Consider the following 10,814-nt stretch of genomic DNA (forward strand, 5'->3'; position numbering starts at 1 on the left):
TTGAGAATTATTACCCATGTAATTTAACTGCTCGTTATCCATGTTGTGGCCATAAGGTTGGTATTCCGCATCGCTTGATCCACCTCCACTTGCTTCGCACTGCATTACTGGGTGAACTTGAAAAGAACTAAGAAAACCATCAATTTTCTTATTCAAGAGTTCTACCTGATTAGAGAGCATGGTGATCGAATCGACCTTATAAACACCGGCTGTTTTCATTGGTTTTGTCCTCATGACTTGCCACTAATAGTTATTCAGTGACATCTCTTCTATAAACTCATAGGCATTTTCAGGTGTTTTATTATTGATGGTTCCGCCAGCATCTTCGTCAACCATTTGTCGAGTCGAAAGATTCAGGCCATTATGGAACGTTTGAACCTGTAGCCGAAGTAGTAACCCATGGTGAGGGCACCTTCTCAGTAAGTCTTTGTATCTCTCCCATGCATCGTAAAGAGTTTCTAAGTCTATCTACACAAACGAACAGATATCATTACGAAATTTAGCCATTTTAGCTGGCGGAAAATATTTTAATAGAAATTTTTCGGTCATTTGTTCCCAAGTAGTGATTGACCCTCGTGGTAATAGTTCAACCACTGTTTAGCTTTGTTCCTTAATAAAAAAGGGAATAACCGAAGACGAATGGCATCATCAGAAACACCATTAATTTTAAATGAATCGCATAGTTCTAAGAAGTTTGCTAAGTGAGCGTTGGGATCCTCATCCTGCAAACCATCAAACTGAACAAATTGTTGTATCATTTGAATAGTGTTAGGTTTTAGTTCAAAAGTATTTGCAGTTACAACAGGTCTAACTATGCTCGATTCAGTTCTTGTTAAAGAAGGTTTAGCATAATCATACATAGTGCGTGGAGTAGGATTTTGATTAACCGCAATTGTAGGACATAGCTAATTGTCTTGGTTTTCAGCCATCTCTTCAGTTGAAGGTTGATATCGTCCTCTTGCTCATTCTCTGTGTATCTTAAGCTTCACCTTATTTCTCTTTGATGTCTGTGAACTATGCGATCGATTTCTTTCTCAAAAATTAGTGGTCCTGACGAGTTTCTTCTAGTCATAAACTATAAAAACCTTCTAAGAGAAAAAAAAAACTTGAAACTGAAACGTAAAAGATAAATGGATAAAGTAATAAAAATCGAGCGTTCCTAATATCTTAGTTCCCTGGCAACGACACCAAAAACTTGATTGCGTGATTTCGTGATAGGTTTTAAATATTTATAATTAATCGTTCTTGAAACTAACTATTATCGCGATGTAGGCAAGTGTACCTATCGAACAGTAGTATAGTTTTAGCAAGACCAGATTGTCAAACCCAAAGGAACTAAAAGTACTAGTAATGATTGTCTTTTTATTATCTAGCCCAAGAATAAAGAGGTTTTGTTTTAACTTACTAATTATCTAAACTAAGAATTCACAGAGAATAGAATTGGGGAATTGCTTTTGGGAAAATCGATTGAATTAAGACAAAACCTAAGGAAAAATCCACCTAGACTGTACTTGTTATTCTGGCTCTGAATCGGACGATTTATTCATTTAACTTATTCCGTAGAGATCCCTAAGTTATGTAATTATCCCTATTCAAGACTAATAACGTCTAATCCCTAGATTAAATAATTGAGACCCTTTTCTAATTCACACCCTAGGGTCGCATTAACTTGATCTATGGATCCCCTTATTAGGTTTCACCCTAATTCGACAAAATCTTGTCACACTATGTCTAGGCGCGCAAACAACTCCGCTTAATTATGACAAATGTACTCTTAGAAAGGGTTTATTCCTCCTCTGAATAAGAGCTTATCTTGAATCAGTATCCTGGGATATCAAAACAACAATTAAGAACACATAAATAAGAACAAGTTAAATATTTATCATACAATTCAGAAAATAATAACAAGATTCGTCTTAGGTTTCATTCCCCTTAGGTATTTAGGGGTTTTAGTTCATAACTAAATAAGAAAACATCTTACAATAATAAAGAATACAAAACATAAAGAAAACCCAAAACTCCTGAAGGGGAAATTGAGGAGAAATCTTCAGTCTTGATGGTGAATCCGGCTTCTGAAATGGATCAATCGGCTTCCTTGGAGTAATTCCTTACTCCCTATTCTGTGTCTCCCTTTCTTCCTCCTCTAGGGTGTATTTATAGGCTTTGGAATGCCTAAGAGCCCTCAAAATTAGCCTTTTCTGAATTAGACTCAACTTGGCCTCGTCAGGGACACGCCTGTGTGCGATTACTTTAGGCCGTGCTTGAGCTTACCAAATTGACACGGCTGTGTGGCCTGCCCGTGTGACGAGGTCCAGGCCGTGTTGATTTCGTACTTTGGCCCATTTTCTCTATTTTTGGCCCGTTTCTCGTTCCTTTCGCTCTCCTATGCTCTCCTAAGTATAAAACATGAAATTAAAGCATTAGGAGAATCAAATTCACCAATTCTAATAGGAAATCATCCATAAAATGCGTTAAACATGGGGTAAATATATGTATAAATTACGGTTTATCAAATATCATTGAAATTCATCAACATTCAACATCCAATCGGCACAATGACATTTCCATCCGTAACATGATATTTAACATTTTTTCATACCTTTATGAATTTCTTTTATCACATTCACTTAATCAAACAAGTCAAGTACAAAATATCATATAAACATCAAACAAGCATAAGTATTCCTCGCAACATAAAATTTTATCTCACATGTTATCACTAACATATCATGCGCTTTTATTCATACTTTTATGAGTTTAGGCTCATCATAACTGTATTTTACTCGAATACCTTAGCTTCACATTTAACATGGTCAGTGTAGCTCGGTTGGAGAGTACCTTTGTCTAACAAGAGAATTCTCATCCGTGCCGAGAGACATCACATTATCACATATTGGTGGCATGTATAGCTAGACTCTCATACATGCTAGGTTAGTCTAAAAACTGACAAAATCATAGCTCTGATACCATTAAATATAACACCCCTTACCTATATCCAACGTCGGGACAGGGTTTAAGGCGTTATCGGACTTAAACATTCACAAACATGCAAAACCGAGTCACAAAATTTTGCCCAAAATTGAAACTTTTCAAATACATGTATATCATCCCTTATACAGGCCTTCGAGGCCTAAAACAAACATCGGGGTGGTTCAGGTTTGGGAAACTTATAAAAAAATTCATGAAACAGGGTTACATGCCAGTGTGGACACAGGGATACCCTCCTCAGGCCGTGTAACTCTTTGTTTATGATGTCAGCAAAACAAATTGAACCACTCAGAAAGATCACACGCTCGTGTGCTAGGCCCTGTCCTCCATACGGTTGAGACACATGGCCGTGTCTCTGCTTATGTGACTAGCACTTAGGCTATTTTCCAAGCCTTTTTGTTACCATTAATACCTCACATACTTAAATACATTATAGACATATACAATGTAGCATCAAGTAAATGATTAAACATTCTCCATTAAGACTCAATTGTAAGTTTTGTTTACTGATTTTATACCAAGTCTAAACAAACCAATTCACAATCAATTGAACATGTCATTTTGATTATTACTTATACATTTATACCATGCTTACCTAAGTCATTCCACACCAATTTCATGCTCAAGCATTATTGACTTACTGCCATATCATACTTTATTCTCTGATTATGACCACTTTGTTTGGTCATAAGACATTCATCAAGCATACATACCGTAATACTAACCATTCATGTCAAAAAATTATAATCACATGACCACATCACAATGCATCAATAAATAGCTTGGATAAATAGGCTTACAAGCCATAACCCATACAAGCCACATCTCATGGCTAAACACAACGAATCAACTTAGGCCAACATCTTGGCCAAATCAAAAGAATACACATTATAATGACTAAGTCCCTATACATGCCACTCACTTGAAGATAGTAAGATTCAACAATACTCCAAAGGTGGTAGCCTGATAGTGTAATGCTGCCTCCGGCAATCTCCAACCCCGAGTTGACCTGACAACACTAAAGAAATGGAGAGGAGGGAGTAAGCTTAAAACTAAATAAGTCCATATGAAAATAATAAGCAAATTATCAACATGATTCCATGGTAATATAACCATAATAATACTTTTACTTATATTCTGGTCATGTTTTCTCAAGTCATAGTTACTAAATTATTTATATCTGGAGCTACGGAACTCTAAATTAAGATCCGCTAATTTTCCCTCCAACTATACTCACATATATTATTATCATAAAATTTTTAGAATTTTTGGATTAGCCAATAAGTACAGTTTATTCTTTAAATCACCCCTATTCTGCTGTTTGACAGCTCCGACCCTCTGCACTAAAAATTAATTATATCTTCGTACAAGATTTGGATAATGTTCCCATCTATTTCTATTGAAAACATGCTCATTAAGTATTTAGTCATATAAATTCTAATTCATAATCATTTTTGTACAATTTTTAGTGATTTTCCAAATTTGAGATAGGGGAGCCCGAAAGCACTCTAACTCTATCTTACAAAAGTTCAAATATCTCATAATATGAAACTCTTTTGCTTACACTATTTCTTCTATGTGAAACTATATTCAATAAGCTTTAATCTCATATTTTATTCAGTCTCTAATTCAATCTCTACAATTTTTGGTGGATTTTCGAAATCACACAACTGCTGATGTCTAAAAATGTTTTAGTGCAATACCATGATAACTATCATATGATGGCATAATAACATAATCACCAAGATTATTCATCATTCAAGCATTCTAGCTCATTAATCAAATATTCATATACATATACATGAATATACCTTTTGTAACACCCCTTACCTGTATCCGTCGCCGGAACAGGGTACGAGGTATTAACAAATCATAGTACATACTATTTAATAAAACCGAGACAAAAATATGGCGTGCAATTAGATCATGAATCATTATAACATATGCCTTTAACAATACTAGCCAATTTCAAAGGCTTCGTTCAAAATAATCGATCAGATACTATAATTAATATTTTAAACCTAGACAATTATGACACGTAACAAAATAACTAAGTCTACTATACATGCCATAATTCAAAATGTTCAGTTCAAATACCCAAAAGTATTGATGGTGTAGGTAGATCTTCAACGATCCTTGACTCCTGTGCAAGCTGGACGACACTATAAGACAAAACAGAGAAAAGAAAGTAAGCTTATAGCTTAGTAAGCAAGTATATAAATAATGAATAAAGAATTTAATATGTTTACACAATAACTCAAGTGTATCTACTTTTTAATTTTACTATTTACTCCACTTTGGTCAAGCTATCTCTCCTGCGTTATATTCACTAAATAAATTATAACTCAAGTTACAAAACTCAGAATTCAAATCCGTAAAATTTTTTTGAAACTAGACTCATATTAATTATTACTAAAATATTTCTAGAATTTTTGGTCCGGCCAATTAGTACAGTTTATTAGTTAAAGTTTCCCCTGTTATACAGCTCGACTGATCTAACCTCTGTTCACTACGAATCAAATTTCTCCCAATACACAATTCAAATATCCATGAAATATGTTTCATTTAAAACTCGACTCAATAAGGAATCTATACATATAAACTATATTTCTTAATTTGTTTTGTACAATTTTTACTGATTTTTCAAAGTTAGAACAAGGGATCACATAGTCATTCCGAGCGAGTCACACACAAATATAAATATATCAAAATATAGAGTTCCTTTACTTGCTCTGTTTCTTTTACATGGGAATAGACTCATTAAGATTTAATTTCATATCTCATTCAGCCTCTAATTAAATTTCTACTATTTTTGGTGATTTTTCAAATTCACGTCACTGTGACTGTCCAAAACAATATTATTGCTAATTCACTCTTTCACACTTTCTTTGTATTAACCCCATTTTAACATGCATATCACAATTCATTTTCACCACATTTCTTACATCGCAAGTATAGGTCCATGATTACAATGTCACCTTAAAACCTTCCCGTTGAACAATTCGGATCAATCCTCTATACTTGATGGTTTCAGCACACAGCCCCACCATCATATTTCATATAATTCGGCTCTCTTGTACACATGGTGAACACTTAGTACTGCCCATGCGACCTAGCCAATTTATCTCATAGCTCTCTTGTCTACATGGTGTCCTTCACTTGGAATCACACATGCGACCTAGCTACATTTATCTCTCCCGTAGCTCTCTTGTCTATCTGGGATACATCCCGTATCAGACATGTGACCTAGCTACTACATAGTATCTCATAGCTCTCTTGTACACATGATGTGCACTCAGCATCATACATGTGACCTAGCTACGCTACATCTATATTATTCAATCTTTCCGAATGTTCAACCGGGATTTTTCTCTCTATTACTTATTTCCATTCTTCCAATAGTCGATTTATGCTTCAAAATCAGCTAAAATATATATAATAGGCTGAAATATAAAAATGTAAATGAAGTTAATGTATTATTTACATACAAACTTACCTCGGTGCAAAATATGGAAATTTTACAATTTAGTCCAAAACCTTTTTCTTCCCCCGTTCGAGGTCCATTCCATGCCTTTCTTGATCTATAACAACGCATTTAGCTCATTTAATACTCATACTATTTATTTCAATCCAAAAATCACATTATGGAAAAATTACATTTTTGCCCCCTAACTTTTACAAAATTATGATTTTGCCCCTAGGCTCGGAGATTTAATTTCAGCCCTTATTCTTATGTTTTATGACATGCTGATCATTTTTCTCTTCTATGAAAACATCAAATTCTCACTCTAACATGCACTTATGAGCATTAGATATTTTTACCAATTATACAGTTTTGCTCATTTTCGCTAAAAATCGCTTAGAAAAGATCGTTCTCCTAACCTCAAACATTCATATTCTACCATCAAACATCAAAATACATGCATATCATTCATGGGTAAATTTTTAAACATAAACCCTAACTCGAAATAATGATAGAAATAGGTAAACCGAGCTACGAGGATTTCAAAAATTTAAAGAACATTAAAAATGGGGCTTGAATGCACTTACTATTGAGCTTGAAAGCTTGAAACAAACCCCAGCTATGGAGAACATGCAAGTTTCGACCATACTAAATGAAGATGAACACATTTTTGTGTTATTTTTCCCATTTTATTTCATTTATTATGCAAATGACCAAAATGCCCTTACTACTAAACTTTCTAAAAGTTCCATCCATGTCCAAATTTTTGTCCATATAAAGTATAATGGTCTAATTTCCATTTAAGGACCTTTACTTAAAACCCCCATTTCAATCAAGTACTTTATGAACAAGAAAGCACACATTTTTTTCACTTATTTCAATTTAGTCCTAAACGTCAAATTAAACACCTAATTGATAAAATTTTGCAACGAAATTTTCACACGATTATGCAATCATAATACAAACACTAAAGCTTAATCAAAATAATTTTTTTTTCAACCTCGAATTCGTGGTTTCGAAACCACTATTCCGTTTTGGCCCTAAATCGGGCTGTTACACCTTTTGGTCATATATTATCCTATAACAAAGCATTACTCATGAGTATAACATACATACCTGCACGTATCTATAGGATATTGAATAACTTTACCTTCATTACCATGCCTATCTCGGGACTTTCATCGCATCATTCATTATAATACCCATTGAACACTTGGAATACTATTGGATACACGGAAACTTGCACATAAGATCCACATAAACATACGTAGCCAGAGCTACCTTCTAACATGTAACACATCTATAATGAACTCAGACCTCTCAACGAGCTCAGATGTTACATGTATCACATCCATTATGAACTCAGACCACTCAACGAGCTCGAATGCTCGCATCTATAATGAATTCAGACCACTCAATGAGCTCGAATGCTACATATATCACGAACTTGGACCACTCAACAAGTTTAGATTCTCACATATATCATGAACTCGGACCACTCAACGAGCTCAGATTTCTTAATTCCTAGTGACATGTCACTTGTATCCTAAACAATTCCTAAGGTTCAAACGGGGTTTTTCTCATTGCACAGAGCATCTTCATCGTACTTGTTTGTATCGTCGTGGATAATGACCGTAATATCATTCATGCTTACAAATTCACCATTCTTATATTCATGAAATAATCATGGCATTGTTGATAAACCGTAATTTATACATATTTTTACCCCATGTTTAAAGCATTTTATGGATGATTTTCCATTAGAATTGGTGAATTCGATGCTCCTAATGCTTTAATTTCATGTTTTACACTTAGGAGGGCATAGGAGAGCGAAAGGAATGAGAAACGGGCCAAAAACGAATAAAATGGGAAAACGTAAGAAATCAACATGGCCTAGACCTCCTCACACAAGCAGACCACACGCCTGTGTCATTTTGGCAGGTTCGAGCACAGCCTGAAGTAATCGCACACGGGCATGTCACACGGGCGTGTCACTACCGAGCCCAAGTTGAGTCCAATTCGAAAAAGGCTAATTTTGAGGGCTCTTAGGCATTCCAAAGCCTATAAATACACCATGGAGGAGGAAGAAAATAGGAGGACAGAGTAGGGGGTAAGGAATTACTCCAAGAAAGCCGAGTGATTCATCTCAGAAATCGAATTCATAATCAAGACTAAAGGTCTCTCCTCAATTCCCCTTCAGGAGTTTTGGGTTTTGTTTATGTTTTGTATTCTTTATTATTCTTAGATGTTTTCTTATTTAGTTATGAACTAAATCCCCTAAATAGCTAAGGGGAATGAAACCTAAGATGAATCTTATTATTATTTTCTGAATTGTATGATAAATATTTTATTTGTTCTTAATTATGTGTTCTTAATTCTTGTTTTGATATCCTAGGATACCGATTCAAGATAAGCTCTTATTCAGAGGAGGAATAGACCCTGTCTAAGAGTACATTTTTCATAATTAAGCGGAGTTGATTGCGCGCCTAGACATAGGGTGACAAGATTTTGCTGGATTAGGGTGAAATCTAATAAGGTGATCCATAGATCGAGTTAATGCAACCTAGAGTGTTAATTAGAGAAAAGTCTCGATTATTCAATCTAGGGATTAGACGTTATTAGTCTTGAATAAGGATAAGAACATAACTCAGGGATCTCTACCGAACAAGTTAAATGAATAAATCATCCGATTCAGAGCCAGAATAACAAGTATAGTCTGGGTGGATTTTTCCTTAGGTATTGTCTTCATTCAATCGATTTTTCCAAAAGCAATTCCCCAAGTCCATTCTCTGTGCATTCTTAGTTTAGATAATTAGTTAGTTAAAACAAAAACCTCTTTATTCTTAGGCTAGATAATAAAAAGACAGTTATTACTAGTACTTTTAGTTCCTTTGGGTTCGACAATCCAGTCTTGCTAAAACTATACTACTGTTTGATAGGTACACTTGCCTACACCGCGATAATAGTTAGTTCAAGAATGAGTAATTATAAATATTTAAAACCTATCATGAAATCAACGATCAAGTTTTTGGCGCCGTTGCCAGGGAACTAAGATATTAGGAACGCTCAATTTTTATTACTTTGGCCATTTATTTTTTTTGCAATTTAATTTAATATAATTTTTATTATTATTTATTAATTTACTTTTTCCTTCTCTTGGCAGTTTTTTATAGTTTATGACTAGAAGAAACCCGTCAGGGCCATTAGTTTTTGACGAAGAAATCGATCGTACAGTTCGCAAAAATCAAAGAGAAGCTTAAGATACACAGAGAACGAACAAGAAGACGATACTCAACCCCCAACTGAAGAGATGGCTGAAAACCAAGGCAATAAGTTACCTCTTGCAATTGCGGTTAATCAAAATCCTGCTCCACGCACTATGTATGATTATGCTAAACCTTCTTTCACAGGAACTGAATCTAGCATAGTTAGACCTGCTGTAGCTGCAAATAATTTTGAAATAAAACCTAACACTATTAAAATGATATAGCAATTTGTTCAATTTGATGGTTTGCAGGATGAGGATCCCAACGCTCATGTAGCCAACTTCTTAGAACTATGCGATACATTTAAAATTAATGGTGTCTCTGATGATGTCATTCATATTCGGTTATTCCCTTTTTCATTGAGGAACAAAGCTGAACAGTGGTTGAACTCGTTACCAGGAGGGTCAATTACTACATGGGAACAAATGACCGAAAAATTTTACTAAAATATTTTCCGCCGGCTAAAACGACTAAATTACTTAATGATATCTCTTCTTTTGTGCAGATGGATTTAGAAACACTCTACGATGCACAGGAGAGATACAAGGAACTTTTGAGAAGGTGCCCTCACCATGGGTTGCCTGTAACACCTTTAACCCATATCCGTCACCATATTAGGGTTATGAGGTATTACCAATTAAACTATTATTCATACAAACATTGTTTTTAAATTTTAAATCAAAATTCAGATCACATATAAGCTCATAACTCAAATCATTATCAAATCTTAAAATAAATTGAGATACACAATACATCACAAATAATATATAATATAAAATGTACATACAAATTTAAATATTTATTTAATACACGAAACATGGAACACATCTATGGCATCAATATTAATCATTTAACTTAAGGAATACATATGTCACGTGTATGTACAGGTTGCACTAAATTTAATATATATATTTCATTATTATTTCTTTGTTTTATCTATTTGTATGGCATTACAACTTTAAGTATTAAAGTATTCATAAGTAATACATTAAGGCAGTTTGTTTCACTCTTTATATACTTGTAAACATATAAGTAGTTATAACCGACCATGACAACACAAACCTATAAGGCAAATTTAAACGTCCAATTAATGTCAG

At 34.3% G+C, this 10,814-nt stretch overlaps 2 non-coding genes across 2 annotated transcripts; one reads left to right on the forward strand and one right to left on the reverse strand.

Annotated features, from left to right (window-relative positions):
• Nucleotides 1-394: 394 nt before the first annotated feature.
• On the forward strand, nucleotides 395-501 carry LOC128287171 (small nucleolar RNA R71). Its single transcript, XR_008277865.1, has one exon. It is a non-coding gene; the product is annotated as a small nucleolar RNA R71 (small nucleolar RNA).
• A 9,688-nt stretch (nucleotides 502-10,189) lies between these two features.
• Nucleotides 10,190-10,296, reverse strand: LOC128287180 (small nucleolar RNA R71). Its single transcript, XR_008277875.1, has one exon. It is a non-coding gene; the product is annotated as a small nucleolar RNA R71 (small nucleolar RNA).
• Between the last annotated feature and the right edge of the window lie 518 nt (nucleotides 10,297-10,814).

This window comes from Gossypium arboreum, chromosome 13, assembly GCF_025698485.1.
Source record: "Gossypium arboreum isolate Shixiya-1 chromosome 13, ASM2569848v2, whole genome shotgun sequence".
Taxonomy (NCBI): domain Eukaryota; kingdom Viridiplantae; phylum Streptophyta; class Magnoliopsida; order Malvales; family Malvaceae; genus Gossypium; species Gossypium arboreum.